At 40.0% G+C, this 23,685-nt stretch overlaps 1 long non-coding RNA gene across 2 annotated transcripts in view; it reads left to right on the forward strand.

Moving 5' to 3' along the window:
• The window catches only part of LOC125322572, a 43,013-nt gene extending 19,539 nt beyond the window's left edge, over positions 1-23,474 (forward strand). Inside the window, exons 3-4 of one of the 2 annotated variants that reach the window (XR_007202096.1) lie at positions 14,629-14,862; positions 18,291-23,474. This is a non-coding gene — a long non-coding RNA (uncharacterized LOC125322572). The remainder of the gene's footprint in view (positions 1-14,628; positions 14,863-18,290) is intronic. The other variant, XR_007202095.1, reaches the window with a different exon arrangement.
• The last annotated feature ends 211 nt before the right edge of the window (positions 23,475-23,685 follow it).

Below are 23,685 nucleotides of genomic sequence, written 5' to 3' on the forward strand. Positions count from 1 at the left end.
CATCTGCACCTGAGAATAATCACCCAAAGGGGAAGTTAATCTATCTAAAAAGTGTTCAGTTTTTTGTTTGAAATAAGGTAAATGAATCCAGATTGTTGTGGGGGTTTTTTTTCCCAAAAGCAAACGTGGGGAGTGATTGAAATTATTTTTCTATAAAAAGAGAAAAGGCTCAAAATTTAAAACTTTTCATTATTATTTTTAAAACATCAGAACTCTTCACTACCAGGCCAGCTGGATAATGCTGCTGAGATGATCCCACCAGCTATTTCTCCCTGCAAATCAGGGGACATGATTAGATCCTAAGTGGCTTAAGACCTGGCTGGTTCGGAAATCTCCTCTCTTCTTATTGTCATATCAACAAAGATCAGCAAAACTGCTACACTTGGAATCCCTTTCATATAAACAAAAGGAATTGCTTTAGCTTTGTATTCCACACAGACAATCCTCAATTTTGGAATTTTATCCTTTCTGATTCAAAGACCCACTTTATTAACCTCTGGAGGGTCTGCCCAGGACCATCTATTTTAATTAAGCAATTCAAGAAGTGGGCAGCTGAAGGCCAAGGAGCCTGGGTTATTATTGCTATGATTACTTTGAAAGAGTGTTATTCATTTGCTGGTGCTTGCTTGTTGCATACTTGCTTCTTTTATTGTTATACAAAGGTGTTCAGAAAATGAGAGCCTGCTTTTAAATATTGAATAAATCAAAATAAACAGCAGTGTATTACAGAGGGCAGAGGCAGGGATGAGCACCACAAACACTGTTGAAGTCTGGGCACCATCCTGAAAGTTTTCTGGTATTATATGAACAGATGAATAAAGCAAATTGTATGGGGACCCACAAATTTTTCTCTTATTAGGATGTACTCCTGGTGGTTTGATCTCTGATCACATGTAAAAGCAGCTCACATTTTTTTACCAGCAGGGTTGCCAAACTTTAAAAACAATCATTCACTTCATAAAATACAGAGGGAAGAAAATACAAAATTACTGTGACCAGAGCCTCTTGGGCCTCCCAGAGCCATGGGCTGAATTCACCTTTGCTGAAGTGACCTAACCTTTGAAAGTCCCATGCAGGAATTGTTTGTTGAATTAAAGATTGTAATGTTTCCCCCAGATGCTGTTTCCCTTACAAGGTGTCATTCTCCCTTTCTCCCTAATTCACATCAGAGCCATGTTCTCTGACAATTCCTTCCCAGTGGGAACACCAGTTGTATGCCATGTTCTCTTTGGCATATGAAGAATTCACCGCTTCACCTTAAAGAAAATTTTGCCCCAATTGCCCATTTTTCTTGTGTTCAGAAATGGAACCCGTGTTTGGAAGCACATTCTGTATCTAATTTTCAGTGAGTTACAAGCATACAGCATTCCGTAATTCCTTCAGATTCTGGCACCCTGGCTGGGATCAAATGAAGCAGACAGGCCATTTGACATAACCAGCAAAGCCATCCCATGCCCACATTAACACAGCCTTTTTCTAAGATGTCCTTTGACAAAAACACCAAGGCAAATGGTGGGCAAACTATGCAGGTTAGAAAATACTCATTTTGTACATTTGTTAGGGGCCTTTTAAAAGAAAATGTGCCATTATGAGATAATAGCTGTGTCTAAGGTTCATAAAGGAGCATAAAGGAGTGAGGTGTTCAAATTACGTTCCTCACTTGCAGTGTTTCTGCTTAACTGGTCATCTATCCAAGACTCCCGAATATTGTAAAGTAGATTTTAGCACCACAGAAATGACTGGTGATGGCAGCAATGAGAGAGCAGCGATGACAGACTGTCCCCAATGAATATTCCCCCTAATAAAACCACACTTACAATCTGTGCTCCTCCCATGTTTTCTCAAGGCATCATGAATCCAACCCTCAACCACTGTAAATCACTGCAGCTCCCAATTTAAAATGGGTAAGGATCAGTCAATGAGTCTTTAATGAGCGCTGGGTTGTTTTCATGCAACTGTTACACAGAGATGCCACAGGAAGAAAGTATTTTAAAGGCCAACTGAAGTAGAAAAATCCCCCATAAATAATATCCAATAAAACTCTGGTACCTGGAAAAAGCTCCAGAACCTCATCTAGTGCTCAGGCCCATGGATTCTGTACATGGCACTGGGAAACTGGGAACACAGGGGCTGTTTACTGTCCCTGCATTTCAAACTCTGTTGGAGGACCAGGACTGTGATCTGAACAAATCAGGTCTGGAAACACCACACACAGACCTGGGGAAATCTCTGTTACCTCTCCTACAGCCAGGGAAGAGGCCACAAGCAGCACAGCCCATACAGATCCCACAGTAATGTTGGGAAGCAGGATTTCAGGAATCTGCACAGCCCTGAGATGCAAACTTAGAATAACAAAGACATCAAACAGTTCCATATAGCAGCTAAGGATATTTTTCTCTCCTGTCTCTCCCACTTTCCCCTCTCTGAGCAGGATCTGGTCCCTCGTTAGGCATTTCTGACTCCTCTCAGGACTGAAAATCTTTGAAAAGACACTTTTTTCCCCCAAAAAACCTTCCAATTGCTTTGCTCCCTATTTAAATAAGAAATACAAATACGATAATATAACTGCAGACTAGGAATTCAACCTACTCTGGTAATTGTCTTCCTTATGTTTCAAAAAAATGGGTAGGGCTCAAAAGACAAGTCTTTGGAAAAAGCATTACAATCCTACAGGGGCTTATAGATAAAATCACATGTACAATTTCATGTTAAGTAATAAAGAGTTAATGGTAATTTAAAAAAACACATGACTTTAGTAATCGCTGAATCATTTTTTTAAATTCAGCACTTACATTTAGAGGGGTAGATTTTTTAATTTCACAGAAGCTTTGCTCATTATTAAACATTTCCGAGAAGGTTTACAGCCATAAATTGTGGATTTTTCTGTATACAGCAATTCTATTGTTATGACTTAACCTAAAGAATACTAAATTAAAATTGATTTACTAAATAGGTTAAGGATAGCATACTTATTCAAGATTTCAACCCTATTTCATGCTTAGACAGGCAGATCTTAATTATACACAAAAGAATACAAATGTTATTAGCATGATAATAATTATTTAGAAGTCGTCCTCTTTAAAAAAAAAAAATTAAAGCAGCATTGTCATTCGTGCAGGCACATTTTTCAGTGGAGTGACAGCTCCGCTAGTCCTAGATATGTTCAAAGAACATATACAATATTCAAAGCTGTGCAGCCGACATGTTATCAGGATAAGCTGGAGTAGGTACTGCCAGCACGGCACTACACACTAATCATTATGTCCTACCCATGCTACTACATGCAAATACAATCCTTTGTGACATTTTGTCAAATATTTGGAGCTTTCTGCACTTATCGTGGTTCCCTTTGCACTCATTAACACACAGCCACCCCAAACCCAGCTTGTTTGTACTTGGGTTCTTCACCAGGATAACACCATGACAAATTAATGAAAGGCAAATTAAAGATTTAAGTATTTCCAAGTCTGACAGAGGAGGCGAAGGGCAGCAGAATTTAAGTTTGCCTTTGCAGAGGGGTTTCCTCCTGCCTGCTGCAGCTGTGCTGTGCAAGATGTAAACATTGCATGCAGCACCCAGCACACGACACCCCGGATAAATCAATTTATAGGTGCTGGGTTTGCCCAGCCCACGCTGCAGGTCAATACTGGCTGTCAATGAGCCCACGTCCTATCAGGCTGAGAAAATGTAAAAATGGCTCAGGACTAAACACTTGGCTCCCGTACAAACGATGCATTTCTCAGCATTGATTTGCCAGAAGTGTTTCTGTTGTCTTGTTGCTCTAGGCTGGCATTTTTAATTATTTCTGAGACAAATGGAACGTTCATACACAGAAAATCTGTAGGGCTTCTTGTCAAATTAATAAAATAATAATGAAAGTAGTCATTTTGGACCGCAAACTGTCAAAATACCTGAAAAGCTCTACAGTAATCTACATGCTTAAGCAAACTAAAATGCTTCCCCGTGTTATTTTAAATCCTAAGTACTACGACATAAAATAGATTGTATAGTGTCCATTGTATACAATGACACCTACTGTGACAAAACCGACTATGTTTAATGACCTTTTTAAATCTTATACCTAGAGTCCATAAAAGCATTGTAATTCAGTTGTAAAACACACTTTAATAATCAAAATGCAGCTGTTAAAATAGCATTGCTCATAATTCTAACTTCAGGCAATTTTTTTGTTTTTAATGCAGAAGAGCAGACCACAGTTTAAAATTCCTATGAGGTCACTATTGGCCATTACAGTGTTTTTTTGCAACTTAATAATAGATGTTTTAAAGTTTAAGTGCAGCCTCAGGCACTCATAAGCATTTATTACAAATCGCTGGTTGCCTCCCTTATGCAGAGAGGAATAACATTTACATACAGTAGCACAGATTAATAAGATAAAAAATTTGAAAAAGCCGTCAGTCAGGGAATGAAACTGGTGCTAATAAAGCCCACTATATTCTTCGGAAATATCAAGCCGTCTGTTCCAATATTTTGCCATTCCCCATGAGGTATACAAATCCAAATCAGATAAGACTCCAGCAATGCCAAAGACATGCTGCTCTGCTCTCCAGTGGCATCCAGCTGAATCTTTTATTTATCTTCAGAGCAATTGTACATTCTCGGGTACTAAAGACTGAAATAAACCCAACATCCCTCATCTGAAAGTTTCATAAAACGGGGCCCCACTCCTTCCCTGCTTGCTAACCCTGATTAGTGGCTACAACCTGGAGTAAAGGGTGTGTAACAGCAGGTGAGGTAAAAGCACCACGTCCTGCTCTGCGTTAACACGATGCTCACACGGAGCACAACACGGAGGAAATCAAATTGCTTAAGCAAAGGAAATCTAAGGAGCCTCACACTTCCCTGCTTTCTATTAGACAGAAAACTCAGGAGCTGGGCTGCCAAAGGCATTAGGAACAGCGCAGGTCTTGGAAAACAGCACACACAATGTGGCATTATGATTAAACTGCAAAGGTACTTGTTAGAACAAATCACTTTGTAAATCAAATAAACTGCAGCATAAAAAAAGAGTGTAAAATCATTTCTGCACCCTTGTAATGCCAATAATTTTAAAAGTATGGCATTAAGGACAGGAAGTGGGGAGAAGACCAATCAGGAATTTTTAGTAAGATTTCTCCCAAAGATAAACCACGTTTATTTACACAAGTATTTGTGCGTCTCTCCTCCTGAGCAGGGCTGTGAATTGAAGACAAAACAGAGATACTGTTTCCTTCTCATTTTTCTTCAAGAACACTGTCATATTAACATTGAATAATTACTAAAAATTCTAATACACTGGTGTAATATTACCTTTTGCCAAATTGCATTAATCAAAAAGTGAGCCCACTGCAATCAAGTAATTAAGTGTAAAAAAATTCGGTGGATTTGCATAGCCTATGTGCCCAGGATTGTTTGCTGTGCTGCCGTGGCTCGAATTCCTGGGCTTTTTTGCTTAGTTTCAGTTGCAGAGATGCCAAGGTGAGGAAATGGGAGTAAAGCAGGGGATGTGGAGCAGGGAGAAAGTGCCCAAGCTGGGCTGAGGAATGACAGGCACCTTGCCTGCTCCAAGTGTGTAGACAATAAAATAAATCCTGCCTGACCTCCTCAGGAAACCAGACTATTGTTCACCAGGAGAAGTAGTAAACACGGCTGCTTAATTACACACAAGCAAGCACTCGGGTCCATCGGGCTCATGAGACAAAATAAGGAGTTTCTTGTTCTCATGAGGTTTTTTCCAGGGGAAAAAAAAAATGTATCCATAGTAAAGATCATTTCAGGTATATATTAAACTGGGTAAAGTCAGAAAGAGCTCCTTTGTATAATGTCACAAAGCAACCTTCAATGCTAACAGAACAACTGCTCACACAATTATTTTTATAGCCTTTTGTGTCCCAAGTTTATTTGAGAGGGGAGCAAAGGTTTCTTTTCCATATCAGTACCTGAACTCGTAGAACTGCTGTGCCCCCCCAAAAATTCTGAACTGGGGAGAGGAGCCTTGTGAGAAGCAGGGGATTTTTGCGGCTGTTTTTGTTGTGTGAGGGAGCAGTGTCTGTGCAGTGTGGTGGCTCCCACCAGCCTCTCCCGGGCTAGCTGTGAATAGTGCCCATTTTGAGATTAGGAGATTAGGTTATTCATCACTTGAGATGCTCCCTGCTGTGCTGCTACTATCAGAGCGCAGCCAAATCAAAACATCTCTGGAAGGCATTTCAGAATAATTGAATGCATCATAATTTCCCTATTAATACATATCTCATATTACAGATTATGCATGAAATGTTCACATTATCTGTTACTTTTTGTTAACGTCTTGCTCCTTGCCAGTAAATTTAATACACAGAGTGAATCAGCATGCCATGATGAAGGGATAGGTTACTGATAGCCATTTTTTCAGGATTCAGTAGAAAATTAAAGTAAATCGATCATTTTATAGCCCCACTGGAATGTCTACAAGGGCATGTTGCTAAGCAAATGGTAATTTAAATGTACTGTGTAATTTTTCTAAGCAATTTACTGAAAGCAGATTTTATTTCTCACTTACTTAATATCAGATGCTCTTTATCTGTTAGTGCATGATGTATCAGTTATAGAAAAATTATTAATCTATGCTTTAATCAAATGGTAAATATACAGCGATTTGACAGCCAGTATACATATTAGGATGTCTTAATTCATGTGAATTACAGTAAAATCACTTGCTATTATCTTAAAAGACACAGGATGATTAAATTACATACATTAAAAACACAGTAAGTTCCAGGTAACTCAGCATAAATCCTAAAGAAACAGTAATCCAGCTGTCTATTAAATTTCACAAAACCCAGCAATACTTGTCATTTATACTTTATTTTATTTTTTTGCATGAATAGATCTACTCTTTCAAAAGTTATCCAGCAACGGGGAACACAGCACCCGTTATGGCACCCACAGAATCCACCCGGCTTAAAAATGAAATAGTGGAAGTGACAATTGGGATGGGATTGAAAAAAATGCCATGAATGCTTCAAGGCGATTAATTACCAGCTGGGTGGGAGCTGTGCCCAGTTTATACATTCAGTGCACATATAGTGCTTTTAACAAAGAATATTTAACATACACCCAGGTAACTCCTCACCCTTGTTTAGGCAAAATGCCAGGTGGCTTTCATTGCAAATTCTGCCTCAAAGGCAGGAGGATCAGGTTCATCAGAGTATTTTAACTTTAAGAATGCTTCCAAGTATGAGAACAGTTTAAAAAACAAATAAGGCCATAGAAAATAATCCCTCTCTGCCCCCCCGCCTCTAAAATGGGCTTGATGACAGCCTTCATTTTTATGAAATACAAAGAAGTCTCCATTTATCCTTCAGGTTCCTTAGAATGAATGTAGGGTCCTCCTACTGCTGATGCACAAAATGTATTATTGTCATTAATGAAAAAGTTAATGGGCCATTTTCTTATATATCAATTTACATTTTACAATTTGAGTATACAAATGATATGTACAGCAGAGAGCTGATTATTTTTGCTCAAGGAAATAGTTTTAATGTGTTTTATGGACATCAAATGTTGTGAATAATGATGCATCCACAGAATGCAAATAGGATGACAGTTCTTGTGCTGTGATCAACAGTCCTTGGATAAAAGGTCTGCAGCGACAATAATATTCTATGGAGGGTCTGAACAGTAAAAAATGGGAAACAAGAGGATACCATGATGTTCAAAATGTACACCAGGAGAAAGATTTGAAATTGTCACTAGCAGCATTATTCCACAAGTACAGGAGAATGGCAATTTGCAAGTGAAATACCCCCCCAGTTTGGGGGCTTTCCTGGCAAGTGGGTCATCTGGCCTTTTTAAACAGCTTTTTTTTCTCGAGTTCAAACTTGTGGTTTTAAGCAAATATGCTTATTTGGTGCGTGCCCTGTGTTACATGAGGCCGGCAAAAAGTTATTAGCAGCATCTCCCAGGCGTATGAGGCTGTAAATCTCCCAAGACAGCCTGGGCAGTGGGAGTGAGCACACTCCCTCATGGCGCTGGGAGCAGGGTGCCATCCCTCAAAACATCCAGGGGCTCCCCAGGACTGTCTCCATAAAAGGCTGCTTTTCCTAAAAGAAGAATGTCACTAATTCCCAACAGGAGATTCCAAAGGGGACTGGTTGTATCCATTGGACTGAAGTCATCGCTACTTTTGGGACCTAAAATCACACAGAGCCAAATGCAGAGGAAGGATTTAGAGCAGCTGCTTTGCACCCCAGCTCTGCACAGCACAATTCCCTACCATGCTCATGAGGAAAATTTCCTACAATATGTTTGGATCCTATTTGAAAAATAAAGTACAAGATACATGATCAGACAGAACTAAAATATTCAAGTGTTTCCTTCCACAGCACTGGACTAATTTTCACCAGGATATGTTTGTGGATTGTTACCAGACCTGCAAACTGTTTTCTAGAGTTTCTCACTGTGGCTATAAAAGGAGGTGAAATTATTTTTAAAATAAGTTTTTAAATTGTTTATGATCCAGCAATGCATGTCAAAGTGCAACACAGGATTTTTATTTCTCTTTTCCCCCAAATCCAGTGCTGATAAACAAACCCTGCTGTGCCAGCACATCTTGGGTAGTCTCAGATTTCAAGATATACTTCAGTTACAGTGGCCTGTGTAAATCAATCTGAACCCAGGGTATTAGAAACAGAGTTACCCAAAAGATATTCAGTTCATAAAGTGGAGGGGGGGAAAGTAAGACCAGATGTTGTGGTGGGGTTCACCTTTGCTCTGTGTGCTGCATGCAGTGCCCCGTAACCACTGGCTCTGTCAGCAGTGAGGGAGGAAGTCTCAGGCTCACTGAGGTTTTTTCAAAGGCATTTAAAAAAAAAATAGAAAGCATGACTGGTCTGATACTCCTCTAAAGGCTCAGATGTTGCCAAAAGACAACTGTACGCCCCCTTCCAAAACCTACACAATGTTCTGTGTAAAAACCCTGCCAAAGTACTTTCCTTGGTCTCCCTGAACTCCTGGGTGTTGCACCTGAGCACAGTTCCAAGGAAAGAAAATACAGAGTTAAGTCAGTTCATTGCTGTGTGCCCTGATAAAATCGAGGTGATGACTAGAGCTGTACATGAGCTGAAATATTGTGCATGGATACAAATACAGGAATTGGGGCTGGGAAACCTCCAGGAAGCTGCAGTGGGCAACTTCAAACACATCTTCTCCCACTTACCAAAATTCAGGCTGATGACAGAGCTCTGCCTAGAAACCAGAATCAGGAACAAATTTAAGTTGATGCCATTCAGCTGATAAAATCTGGCAGATTGAGGGCCTTGTTCTCTAGTTACACCTGAGGTTTCTTCTCGTGAGGGAAATGGGACTGAATTCCCTTCAGGCACAACCCCTTATGTTGGAACACACGTTTGGAGTTTGCTGGTGGCACTTTCTGTTTGATTCATGTAGCAGGAGGACAGCAAAGCTCTTGGCCACCTTTGGGTGCTCTCTTTGCACCCAGAACTTGGGAGGTGCACATCAGTCACTCCTGATCCTTGTTTTTAGGAGACCAGTGCTGATTATCTCACACTGGCAACAGTGGGGTTGGGATGAAACCTATCTGGTCACATCAACAACAACAAAACACTTTTTTGGTTTGGTGCTGGTGCTAGGGAATCTAGTTAAGCATGAAGCAAACCATCAGCTTTTTGGGCGCTGTGCAATCTCTTCACCATTATGCTAAATCTCAATAGTATTTTAACAGCTTTCCACACATAACACCACCCTGGAAGCATTTTAACCATACTTTGAGCTGATCATCTGTACAAAGCCAATGTTACATGAAGTGACAATTCAGTGCCATCACCCCGTTCCTTTAATTAGCATTTCTAATTTTTTCCAAATCCTTCCAACAAAACAAAGCTTCTGATCAGAGGGAAGGGCTCATCTGTGCAGCACTACCTCAACCCAGAGTGACTGCCACGAAAACAGAGGAGGGCACTTGTCTGCTCTGAGCTCCAGGTGTTTGTTGTGACACATCCACGCTGATCCCATCTCCAATGGAAGAGGGAGACAGTCGGAGTTGGAGCCTCTCCCGTGCACAGAACATGAGGATTTCACCCTGCTCACAGAGCTCTCCTCAGAGCTGCTCTGTGAGCAGCACTAACACAACCCCGCCAGGCTAGGGACAGCAAAACATGGATTTCAGAGCTGGGAAAACACAGAGAAGAAAAGAAACATTCCCTCAAAGTAAGCCAGGTTAATAAAACAAAAATATAATTCTCCCAGACATGACAGACACAATCTTCTTTTTTTTCCTGTAAGTTAGCAATCCATCCTGAAAAATATAACAAACATCCTGCTGCACATCGATGCATTTTGTAACAATACGAAACTCTCCACCAGCAAAAACACTTGGAATTTGTAATCAAGACTAAGATTTACTGTATTTCAGGATATATGCATCAAGATGCAACTTCTGAATAATACCAATGATTTTCTTTTTTTATCATTCTGTATCAAACTGTAACTTAACTGTGTCAAGGAAGCCGGAAAGAAAAACCAGAAAAATCTGATGAACAGCTTTTTCAAAATATTGATCCAGTCCAAGTCCTGATCACCCAAAAACCTCACTGATATAAAATGAGGGGTAGGCAGGCACTGTGGGTACATATTTCCTCTGAAGGCATTAGGTACTGGGAGGATGTTTGCTTTTAAGCATGTGGTAAAGTGTTTTGATGAACAAGGATAAATACAGGTTTGCCTGTGTTGAAATGAATGTCTAAATGCTTTTTTGGACTGCAGGTCATCTTTATGTTTACAAAAATACAAACAGCATCTATTTATTTTCAGTTACCTGCTTCTTGTTGTTTGCTATTAACTTCCTAAACAAGATCACAGCACGTTTGGTGATAAGAAAAAAGTACCACTGTAGATTGAAACTAGCAAAGGCAGCATCAGCCTCAATAAGAGGAAGCATTTTGTACAGCATTTTTGTGGTACAAAAAAAATTATTTTGAGCATAATCTTTCTCACACTTAACACGCCAAAGATGTTCAGTTGTGAGGTGGAAAGATGGGATTCAAATTTATGAAGGTAAATTTGTTATTTAAAAAAGCAAGGATAAAAGATCATGCAAATCAGAGGCTTTGATTGGTATCTCTATTCTAGGAACTGATTACTAAAGCAAGGAACTGGAGTTGGCCAGTTATTTATTTACCTGTTAGCCAAAACTCCTGATTTGCTGACAAGCTGAGAACTCAATGACCAAAAGCATCCTGTAATTCCTGTGCTGTAATACTCAGGATAAACTTCCTGCCGTGTGCCACCAGCTCAGTTCTGGTTTGCTGATGTCCAGCCCAATTCCTAATTTACTATAACGCCCTTCCCCCTTCCAAGTCATCTAATTCAAGTGTTGCCAGTGGAGGTGACTGAAAATGGGTTCCTTTTCCTGGGAATTCTAAGCAATCTCCCTGGAGGAGTTGGTTCACCACCATTGCTTCCTAAGAAGCCCTAAGAGATGTTCTTCCCTGGAGCAACACGAGTTTGTGCAGATACTCTGCTTAACCTCCAAGCTGTAGCAGAGGAGTAGTAATTTTTGAACAATGTATTTACTTAATTGTGCCAGTGGGTATCATTTGCACAGTTTGCTTTCGGCGGAAATCATCTCCTTCATTTTAAAGGTGTAAAAATTGAACCTCATGAAGGTTAAACGGCTTGTCAAGAATTACTGTAATCCTGATTCTGACACTAACTAGCTGTGCCAATTTGGATTTGTCACTTCATTTCTCCAAGCCGCTCCTTCCCCATTTGTAATGTCACTTGCAAACTTTATTTAGTGGCAAAGTGCTAATGTAAGTGCAAAGTATTACTAATCCTGTGTGCGGCAGACACTGGGACGTAATTCAAGATCTTCTGGCTCCCAGTCCTGTGCTTAACTCCGTAGATCTTGAGATGGCTGAGGACTGTCTTCCCTTCTTGCATCTTTTAACAGACAAAGGGTTGGGGCTTCTCTTGTGAACCTCATTAGGAAAAATATTTCTGCCAATTTTAGGAGACTTTTACTTCTAGATGCTCTCTGAAAAACACACAACTTTTAAACTAGAGAAATAGAACATAAAATATTTTGGCCAGTCCTGTTCATTGCTATTCTGCATAACCGGCAGCAGGAGTACATAAAGACAGACAGAAAGATAGAGGAAACCTAAATGGAAATTAAAGGCTGTTGTTTTAATTGGGCTGGGAAGAGAAAAGTGGGAAGATGTGACCTGCAGCTCAGTTGTTTATTAAAGTCATCATCTCCGTGCCTTAGGTGAAAATCATGGTGCAACCTCCTTGTAGATTTTCACATTTCCAGCTGTCTAGCAGGAAGCCGCATTGATCTTTAAGCACTGAACAACTCAGGATGCTGAGGTACAGCCAGAACCCTGGGCTCATTTGTTCCACAAAAGTTTATTGCTGCTCCTTGATAATAAGTTTTAATTGGGTTGTAAAATTCTTCTGTCCCCTATTTTCCTCCTGACCTCTGAGTAAACAAATTAACACGTGGCACACATGTGGGATGTGCTACTTCTGTGCAAATCTGGAAAAGAGTTTCTGCGTGTATTTCCCAAATAATCACCTGATTTAGGACCATGAACTTGCACAAGAAAACACAGATTTTGATGGGATCCAGCAGGAAAGGTTGTCAAACATGTGAACAGGCTGCCAAGGGGAGTGGTGGAGTCACCATTCCTGGAGGGATTTAGAAAATGTGTAGATGTGGCACTTAGGGACATGGCTTAGTGCTGGACTTAGCAGCGCTTAACACTGGACTCCTTGATCTGTGGGCTTTCCAGCTGAAATGATTCTGTGATCCCAAGCACTGATAACCCCCTGTGCCATTTCTTCTCCAGAAAGCACCTAACCCACACCTGGCCTGTTCAGGCACTGGGCACGTGACCCTTCCCTGCTCTGGGATCACTGCAAGCATTCCCCAGTGCAGCGCTGCCAGCTCTGAGCAGAGTTGTGGCAATCTGAGGTCTGCCAGAGCATATTTAATTACAGATAACACTATTTATGTGTCAAATGTGTCTGAGGAAAAAAAGCATCTGAGGAGGGCTAATTTCCCATGCTTTCATTAAAAATGGCTGCAAGTGGACGATAAACACATGATGCAACTCATTATTCCCTTTTGGCCTGACTTTTATCAGAAGTTCATTAGATTCTCCTGGCTTGGAGCAGCTATCCTTTTCCAACATCACTTTCTTTGTATTTAGCGTGGAAGGCACCTACTCGCTCTGGCACAAGGCCATGAAAAGATGAGCTCCTACAAAGGAGACCAAAAAGTTCTTTATGGCTGACAAGTCTGTCATGTTTTCCTGCCCTTTAGCAGTCGGTTTAACAGAAGGAGAGACAGAACAAAGAAACAACCATCAGTTTGTTATTGGCCATCAGAGCTGCCATTTGTTTCTGTAGTTAAGCAGCAGGTATTGATTTCTAGGTCAAAGTCACGTTGCATAATTCTCCCATTTCCAGGGCAGAAACAAGGGTGGCTTTGACCCACCATTTTGTCCTGAAGATCCAGGCTGCCGTGCTACAAATCCACACGATTTCCTCCAGCTCCGTGCATTTCCCACAGCCCTGCTCGGGGAGTTCAGCCATGCTGAAGCAATTCAGGGGGTAGATGTGCAGCTTGCTTAAATAGCTCTTCCTCCCATGGGCTTGGGGAAGCTCTGACCAATTTGCAGAGCGGAGGATGTGGCTCATTGTGTGCAGCAGGGAAGGCTCTGCCCCGGCTCTGTGCAAGGAGCACGGGCGGGATCACCGGAGCACGCTTGGGAAAGGGGCTCTGGGCCTTTGGGGAATGCTGAGGCTCACGCACGAAAGGTTAGGACTGGCCACTTTTTTATTTGTTTAACTCCACCAGCTTCCTTCTATGAAATCCTATTTACTCTGCTGCTCTTCTGTGGCAAGGAGAGTAAATATTAACTTAATGTAGAGAATCTAAGTAACACTGAATGGAAAAAAAATAGTAGCAGGAGAGGAGGTAACAAAATGTACCTTTAACTCAATCAGTGCTTCAGTTTGATTATTATTATTTTTTGTTTATTGGGCTGCTGCATCTGGAAGTTCCTAGCAGGAATAGCGCTAGTATTGGACATTAAACAAGTTTCCTCATGAGAAATGGAGGATGAACCCTTCTGGTGGATGAAAGCAGTAATACTATGCCATTTTTAACTGCTGCCCTCCCAAAAAGCTCTGGCAGAGCCGGAAAGTGACCTCCATCCCCACAATCCAGTGCCTTTCTCTGGCCACATGCAGCCAGTTCTCCACAGGGAGAGTCACTTACGTCACTTACATTCTATGACCGAAACATGGGGAGAAGAGCAGGGCTGGACTTGGGTTGGGTTTTTTAAGGTGAACTGAACAGCTGAACCTTCCTCTTTTGTGAGTTAACCATTTTTATTTTTCTTCCAGCTGCCACCAAACTGATTCCAGACTAATAGTTTATGGCAGTGGATTACAGAGATCAGATTTCTTCAAGACACAGAGTAGAAAAACTAAACCTGAAGCGACAAGTTAATATCTTGCTGGAAAGTGGGTTGGGATAATGAGTTGTGATGTAAGAAGTCATAGGCTGAGCTTGAAAAAAGTAAAGAAATAACATATTTGCTTTATTTTGAGATTCAGAGGGCCCAGCCCAGCTACTGGCTGAGCAGATGAAAGCGTCAGAGACTTCAGTGGATTTGCCTGTGTTTAAATCCCTCCCAGTGGTTTGATCTCTTCCCAGTTCCTCAAGGAAGCAGAATTTGGTTCAGTAGCGCTCGGAATCAGCACGACTTTGGCCCATCTTAAACAACAGTGCAAAAAGGCACTTTTAATTCAGAAGAAATGCCAGACTCGCTGTCATTCAAACCTGCAGTGGTAAACCACTTTCTAAGGCTTTTCCTCCTTTTTGTTCAGAAACCTGCCATTTTTACATTTTATCCTCTTCATTCCAGGAATATCTGCCAATCATTTGGATTCTGCCAGCTCTCCTTTATTAATTGATTAACTACTGGAACAACCTACCAGTATTTAACAGACTTCTATCCCCAAATAATTACTCTGAAAAACTAAATATATTTAACTGTTTCATCCTCTTTCTGAAACCACATTGCTTCATTTTTCTCAGATTCCCACCAATGGAAGCACACTGTAGTCCAAGCAAACACTGATATTTTGATGTTAAACCCCAAACTAAAGAAGTTTCCTGGTTTTTAAATATCACTTGAATGCAGAGCTGCATTACTGGTGTGCACATGGCCATGTGAAGTAGGAAGACCTAATGACAGAGGGCAGTCAAAGCTCAGGGAGGTTGGGTGAACAACTATTTAATGACTCTGAAGTTACTATTTATTTTACAGAACATCATTCCAATCCTCAAGGATGTGAAAGCCAGGGAGAAATATTCTAAACCCAATTTGAGAAATTTAAAACTTGATATATTCCAAGTTTCTTACAGCCCTGATGCTTATTTTGTAAGACAAAAGCTCATTTTGGATCCACATAAATCAAAATAACGAAGATCCTCTTAGGAAGAAAAATGTAGACGTTCTTAATACATAGAACAATGTTTAAGCAGCACAGAATAAGCAAATTCTCACATGGGAACAGCTGAAGTCAAGTCTAAATATATGAGCTTCATTTGAAAATGGCACTTTTAAAGGAGTTCAGTGGTTTCACTGACTAAAAAGGTAGCATGGGGAGTCTAAAGCACTCCAGGGATTTCAGATGGAATCCCACTGTGGTTTATCAAGTGGGGAATCATAACCTTAAAAGAAGTGAATTTCTAGGCCTTGACTTGCTGAGCAAGGAGGAACTTCTTTGGATGAAGTAGCTCAGGTAGGAACAAAAGAAAAATCCACCTAGACAACTGCACGTAGTGGTGCAGGATTCCTGCAAAGGCAGGCTGGAGATCCATGGTCCCTCCAGCACCTCGGGGAACAGCGGAGCATCCCAAAGCCAGGATAAAGGAAGGCTCCTTTGTTACTCCAACAGTGGTACTGGCTGAGATGTAGTGGTCACCAGAGTGATTGGAAAGAAAATCTTTGGAAACATAGACTCCAGAAGTTCCACTTCATACTAAAATAAAACATATTTAGCCCTTGGGCACTAATTGGGTATTTTGGTACTTGGCTCTTGGAATGTGGATTCTCCTCTTCCTTCACCTCTGCTGCCATTTTACTGGAATATATTTAGAAATGTTGCTCTATGAATAAAATCATTGCAGAACTCTTGTGGCAAACCTGCACAGATTCCAACCCTTTATTCTTTATTTTATCAACTCTGATCACAGCATAACCAGCATTTACACACTAAAAAAATCTGTTTTATTCACGCCTCTCTATAGCTTAATGTAACCAATGTGACTTATAGAGAAAATACATATATAGAGAACAATAGGGCAATGAACTAAGTTCACTTTAAAGCAGGTTCTAAGTTTTCTACCAGCATTAATTAGAATCTTCAGTGGAATTTTGCTTTATTTTTTTAAAGTGGTTTATAATTATATTTTATTTTTAATGAGAACCAGTAATGAAAAACATAAATAGTGTATCCTTTAATGATCAACACACTGACTAATTCCACTAATGCTGAGTAGCATGTGCTGAAATGATGGATTATCTTAAAATATAATTTTACTAGCTCTGCTATGTAATTTGTTAAGCATTTAGTAATAAGTATGTCTAATAAAATATGAAAAAAATATTTAGAAAATGAACCATAATTTTAATATAATTTTAATTAATGGGAGTGCAATTGCAGTGGTTTAAATTACATTCCCAGTGGTAAAAAGCCTTTCAAACCTAATTTGTAAGCCAAGATGGTGGCTTTAATGACTGGCAGCAAAGTTTCTTCAACAGATTTCATGGGGCATGATCCAAAGATAATAGGTTTTCAGCCCAATGACAATCCAATTACAATGCCAATCAAAGCCAACTTCATGCACTCTAATTATCAGATTTAGCTGTCAGTTCAAATACAAACATAACACTTTTATTTAAATAAAAATTTAATTTAGAAAAAAGAAGACTTCATGTGTGATTTATTGAGATTGCGAGAGCAATCTAACTTATTCCTCTAGTAATATAATAAAATCAGTCTTGTATTAAAAATGTGAAAACTTTTCATTCTCCTGTATGTGCAATGCTGTATTATTCAGGAGTTAATTTAAGCAAAAAAAGCATAACATAACATGGCAGCAGATATTTGCAGACTAGAAGTAGGTTAAATAGAGTAGCAAGGTTTCAATGAGACAAAACTCCAAGTGAATAAATGACAAAACCTAATTAGTTTTTTACCAGTAATCAGGAGAAGCTGTGTTAAGACCACAACCCATTTATATGGGTCTGGCACAAGGAATTTATTGTACCTCTCCTCCCTTTTCCTTCTGCTCCTGTGCACAAGGGGTGTGTAAATGCACAGCTTTTTATTACACACACGTATTTATTTGGATACATGCAGAAGAAATATGTAAGTTATAAAAAACCACAACAAATGTTACCTTAAAATGAATTTAATGTTCCAAATATAGGCATCTCCCAGCTGAAATAGCCCCATGGTACCTACTGACTGCAACCTTGCTGTTATTCTCTCTCTCTATCAAAAGTTATTATTTATTAATTAACATCATTATAAAGTTCTCAATATAGGAAGGAAAAGCTAGTTCAGGACTCTGTATGGTCTAATACATTACAGCACAATTACCAATTCAGGCTTGGTTGAAACAGAGGTAATTGTCCTATAACATATTTAATACCTATAAAATCCTGTCTCCCCACAACTACAAGAAACAGGAGAAAAGAATTAGAGAAGGAGCAATTATTCTACCATTCTTTAGGAGTATGAACTAATTTCCCCTGGCCATTTCCTGCCCCTGGTTTATATCAGCTCCTGGGTGTTTGGCAGCTTGTTGGGTACAGCCAGCACAGCAAAGGGAACAGATCCTACAGGCTCCCATCTTCAGGGGATTCCAAAAAAATATGTCCAGCAGATATTTAATATCACAAAAGCGGGTCCTACATTAGGGCTCACCGTGCTAGGTGCAAATGCTAACAGTTACAGGCCAAACATTCAGAATTCATTTCTATAGCTCCACTGCATCCAAACACTGTAATGGAAGGAGAAATCCTGGATAAGAATAGCAATTATTGGCTTGCCTGTGCTCACCTTTTTTTTTAAGCCTTTATGCTACTTCTGCTATGACAGTATTCTGTGTCATAAAACACAAGCCACGCCAGCCTCACCTTCCTACTACTTTCCATCATGTAATTCCCACTACATTTCATTCCTCTCCCTCTCTCTTTCAGATGTCCATGACATCATTCTTTGCTACTGCAAGGGACTCAACCTCACGACCACTGTGCAAGTGCAGAGAAAAAGGATTTCAGGAGCTGGAATAAATGGGAAGGAGAGGTACCACATTTATACATAATTCTGAGCGGATCATCAATCTGAAGATGGAGCCACCAGATTCTTGAACTCACCATCATTGCTCATTATTTGGGGTTCTAAATAGCCCTGTAATCCTTGCATTTGAATGCATAATGACTTCGGAGTTCAGCCAACACAGAAATATGAAATGGAAGGGCAGAGCTAAGTTCAGCAGTGTTACATTTAAAACCTCTCTGGAGATAACCATCCAAAGCCAAGCTGCTTCCACAGTTGGTCGCCTCTTTTTCCCTGGCTCTGCCAGTCACCCTGCAGCTCCTCTATTTCTCTACCAGAAAGCCCCTCCATGGGAGGCACAGGAGGATCCTGGATGCAACCTCAAGACCAGCTACTACCTCAGAAAAGATAAGAAACTCACAATTCCACTTTGCCAAGGTCATGACATTGCTCTGCTCCCTGCAGCCAAAGCTGGAAGTTAAGAACTCAGTTCCACCATTCCCTGCAGTTGTTTCAGCTTGTGGTATTACCACTGTTTGGCTAAGACATTGTTTTCTATATTTTTTATGTACATAACACTGTAAATTTAGAGAAGGAAGGTAGTAATGATGTATCTACTGCACATGGAAGGCTAAAAAGGAAAAGCACAGCATATTTAATATACAGCTCTCAGCAGCCTGGGCTGAGCCTCGCTTTAAGAGTCCCTGGATTTTGTTTGCATTCCTTGCCAGATGTGACGGTAAAATCTCCTGACTTAAATATCAGGAGAACAAGAGCCATAATTTATCAATGTTACTATTATTTTCATTACTACTACCTTTATTCTCTAACTTGTTCAGGCATCAATAATTAGAAAGATAATTTTCAAAGCCTGTTTGACCATTCTTCCACATAGGGAATTTAAAAAATACACTGAATATCATTAGAATTACTGTACTACCTACTGTTGAGATTTGGTCAGGGATGGGAGGAAATGTTCTGAAAAATACCTTTTTCGGTCAGCTTGCCTGGCAGCACAGCATAAAACATGTCATGATCTACATGTGCTGCCTCCCATTGCTGATCCAATTAATAAGATCTATGGAAAATTAGACCTAGCTTGTAATTACATCACTATTAATTGGCTTTTATATTTGTAGTATTTTATACTGAGATAAATGAAAGAAAACTTTTTGTTTGTATAAATTCTTCTGTGTTGTCCAAGACATTTTTTTTCCTGCCACGTTACAGTTAAGCTGAACATTTTGGAAACAATAGTCAGCCAAATCCTACAAGGCATTAAAAATGTTTTCCAAGGTAAAGCATCATGCCAAGGATAATGCTAACACTCAGCACAGAGGAAGAGATAAGAAAGTAAAGCAAAACATACCAGAAAATTATCCAGCTAACCTCAATTAATAGAAATACCTGAAATTCAATACTTCCCTCATCCTGGGTCTCTACACAGAAGGTGAAGTTTGTTAGGATGCTGAATGAGGAATTTAGCCCTGGGTGTTTCATGCCATCCACGAAAAGCTAAGGTGTTTTATTTTCTGAAGACAGGTAAGAGCTGATGCACCACCTCTGTGCATTTCATCAGAACTTCACCAGCTTGCAAGCGACAGCACAGTTTTTATTATGATTGATCCACTCAACCATCACATATGCAACATGGAAACCCACACTGAACTGGTGAGCTCGCAGTGTGGACTGGGGTGCAGCCTGTTCTAACAGACACAGCTGCACTGCAGCATCACTGCTCCTAAAAAACATTGTTTAAGTCTTCAAACCTGCAGATTTCTTCATATTCATAAGGACTGTACGACAAGGACTCCAAATTTACAAATTTACACATCACCAATCTTTTGCTTCATTTTAAAAACAAGATTTGAATGCTGAAAGCAGCCTGACCTGTATTCCTGATTTACGTTTTTTTATTTCCTTGAGGATAATGACCTTTCACAGAGTAAGACGACTTTTATCAGCCTGAGCTGGAGAAAAATGTGACACAGATTTATATTCCTACACTCTTTTCTGATTTTGATGTGGATCCAATTCTGCCATCCTCACTCAGGCCGGCAGAGTCAGGTCTGCAGTGCCTTAGCAGTGGAGATCTAGAGCGTAGGGAATCTGCAATAAGCAATTACAAGTTCTAGACAGGGTGAACTGGAAAGATGGAGGGGGGTTACTTCATTTCATTAAGATAATGCAGTGGGAAAGGTGAATAAGTGAAAGAGTGCATGTGCATGAGAGAAAGAGCTCAGCAAACATCCTTCTTAAATTAGATGGCTTCTCAGTTCTCTGTTACCTTGTTTGCCCTTCAGGACAAGCAGAAAGGCAAAGGAGGATTTTTTAATTTTATTTATTTATTTTAGAAAGTTGTTCTTTTGTGGATGCTCCTGGCTGGTAAAGGAAGGTCATTTCTCAATGACTGTTCTCTGAGATGAGCAGTGATCATGCACAGTCTAACTAGGCCACACTCATGTCTCAGCATTGAGACTCACAAATTTTCCTTTGCTCTTCCCCTCCTCCTACCTGTTGTGGGACACACAAGGAAAAACACACCCTCCACTGTTGCAGGCACCACTCAGTGACAGACTCTTGGGGTGCCAAAGAAGGAGCGGATTTCTGTTGTCACAGATTGGTGAATGGAGCCCCTCACAGCTGCACAGGAGATACTGGAAAATCCAGACTTTGTCCAGACCGGCTGCAGTCTGTTCCCTCACGCTGTGACGCCATTTTGGAGGGAAAATGAATCCCATTACTGTTAGCTCCCACTAGCTCCAAAAAACAGAGTAATCTTGTGACATTACCAGTGTTTTGACAGGGATCCATTCCACTCCAGTATATAATATTAATTTTAAACATTTTGGCACTTCTCTAATTTTAGAAGATGAATATTGCTCCATTACAGCAGAGATCCAGGGAGCAAATGCCACAGGCAAATGGGATTAATGCTTCTCATCTCAGGTAAGGAAACACAGCAGGTCAAGCCTGTGTAAATAGGTTTTAAGTTGTTACTTGGAGCCAAATGAAGTTTGAGACTTTTAAAACCAACTGGAGGTTTTAGCAGCCTTTCTTCCCTGGAATGGGATTTCGGATTGCACTTTAACCCTTTTGTCAGCTCGGAGAGAGTTGGGCTACTTGTGCTCCAGGTGAAATCTCCCATGTTGTTATGCAAAACCAAGCTGATGGAAATGTAAACATCTGACTTATTATATGCTTGTTCTTTCAGCAAAACAGAGCTTTAGCCTTAGCAAGCCACGGCAGTATAACACGTTGTAAAAACAGTAACAATAGCAAAAATTATTAAACATTTATCTCTCCCATGAGTGAACATCTGGCATGTATCAAAACGCTGCCGTGGGGATTTACCACCAGAACCTTTAAGGTTTTATGCAACAATGCCTAGAGAGGGCAATAACAGAGCATATTCCACATAGGATTTTTAATCACTGGCCTCTTGAAAATATCAAGAGCAGAAGCTGAGCCAGGTATCAGTTTATAAATGAAATGCTGGCGTTCTCATTTGTGACGCAGGAAAAAATATCAGCCACATTTTTAATTAAGTAAGCAGAAATCTAAAATAAACAGAATACAAGACATGATATTGCAGATAGCAAACAGATGTGATAGAGGTTCCCTCTGTAGACCTTGCATGAAGGATGCTTTGCTAAGAAGGACTTCTCTGACGTAGAAATGTTTCCAATGGTTTTCAACTCACTACCTCTACAAAGCTTTTTGTCTCTTCACCCAAGTCTTATGGAAGTTACATCCTTAATCTTGTCTTTTAAAACATCTTTAGAAAAATGTATGAATCTGTTTCTAAATCTCTCCAAGAACTTGAAAGCAACTGCTTGGAGGGAGGGGAGGAGCGAGTGGGGTGTGTGGTTTATGATTACATAAAGATTACATATGATTACACAAAGATTTATGTAAGGCAAGGGAGGAATGCATGTAGTGAATGATACGGGGAAGGAACAGAGCAAAACCTGGTAGTGGAGATTAAAAGTGCAGGGATCATGTGGATCACGTGTTGGGTCAAGAAACAAATGTGAGGGGAGAATATCAAGGGTTCTGTTTGGACTCTTGTTATACAAGAAACTATTATACAACTGTACAGCCATGTCCTCCAGCAGCACTTTCCTCTCTCCTGGTAATAAGTACAGAGTTGGGGCTTTCTAAAGGGAAGAAGAAAAACTTGAGAATTTTGTGATTAATGTTACTATTAATGAGATTGTCCCAGGGCCATAATCTCATGACTAATCCTGTTAGTTTCTTAAATAAGCAGCACAAGAAGTAAATAATTTCTGATTCTTTGGTTTTGTTTCTTTGTAATATTTTAAGATCTATTAATACTTTTTGTCAGTATTTAAAATAAATGAAGGGTTCAGCTATTTATCTTACCTAAGTGTTTTTCTAATGTATTTGAGGTTCTATATAAGCCCATAGCAGATTTCCTTTCTTCATAAAGGAGCCCAGTCAGTTTATGCATAATGTTCAAACAAAAGGTTCTAAAATAATGCATTTTGGAGGCGATAAAGATACTGGAAAAGACAGAATTAGACAGAGGATATACATTAGTCTAGTACTTCCAAAGATTAGCATTTCTGGGTAGCACAAAGGATTCTGCTCAGGAATTCAACCCTGATTAAACCAATGGTGGATCTGGTACAAGGAAGGAAAGAATGGGAGTAAGCAAAGGATGCTGTCACAGGGAAAGGGAGGAAGAAACCAACAAATTGACAGACTGGTGGAAAAATAAAGAACCCAAAGAGGAAATCACATCCAATACCCTAGTCATGTACTGTTTAAAATTTAAAAAATCCCGTAAAGGTTGGGGACATCTTTTCTGATGACCAGGACTTGGCACATGTAGGAACCAAAGGGCAGTGCCAGGAAAGGATGTTCAGCAGTCCCTAGACCCCGCTGTTGAAGAGGAGAACACACAGTCTGCTCGGAGAGGTTCCTGAGCTTTTCCAGGCACAAGGACGCAGTGCTGCCATAAGCTCCATGAATACACCCGCCTAGTTCAGCGCGAAGTAACCTAAGTTTAAAATGGTATTTGTAGCATGAAATGAAATTATGATGCCAAAGTAAAATAAACGTCGAGCAAACTCAGTCAATCATCTGTATCATTCTTTATGGCTCTCATTTATATTTGATATTGAATTGCTCACTTTTTAAAATTCAAATAACTCCCTCATCGATCCGCTCCTGAATGATTTTACTGAACATATCTTTTTAGTATCTAACACACTGTGATTTTGTTCCACATATGTTGTGCACTGGCTGATTCCATCCTAACCTCACAAAACATATTAAGCTTAATAAATA

This window comes from Corvus hawaiiensis, chromosome 3, assembly GCF_020740725.1.
Source record: "Corvus hawaiiensis isolate bCorHaw1 chromosome 3, bCorHaw1.pri.cur, whole genome shotgun sequence".
Taxonomy (NCBI): domain Eukaryota; kingdom Metazoa; phylum Chordata; class Aves; order Passeriformes; family Corvidae; genus Corvus; species Corvus hawaiiensis.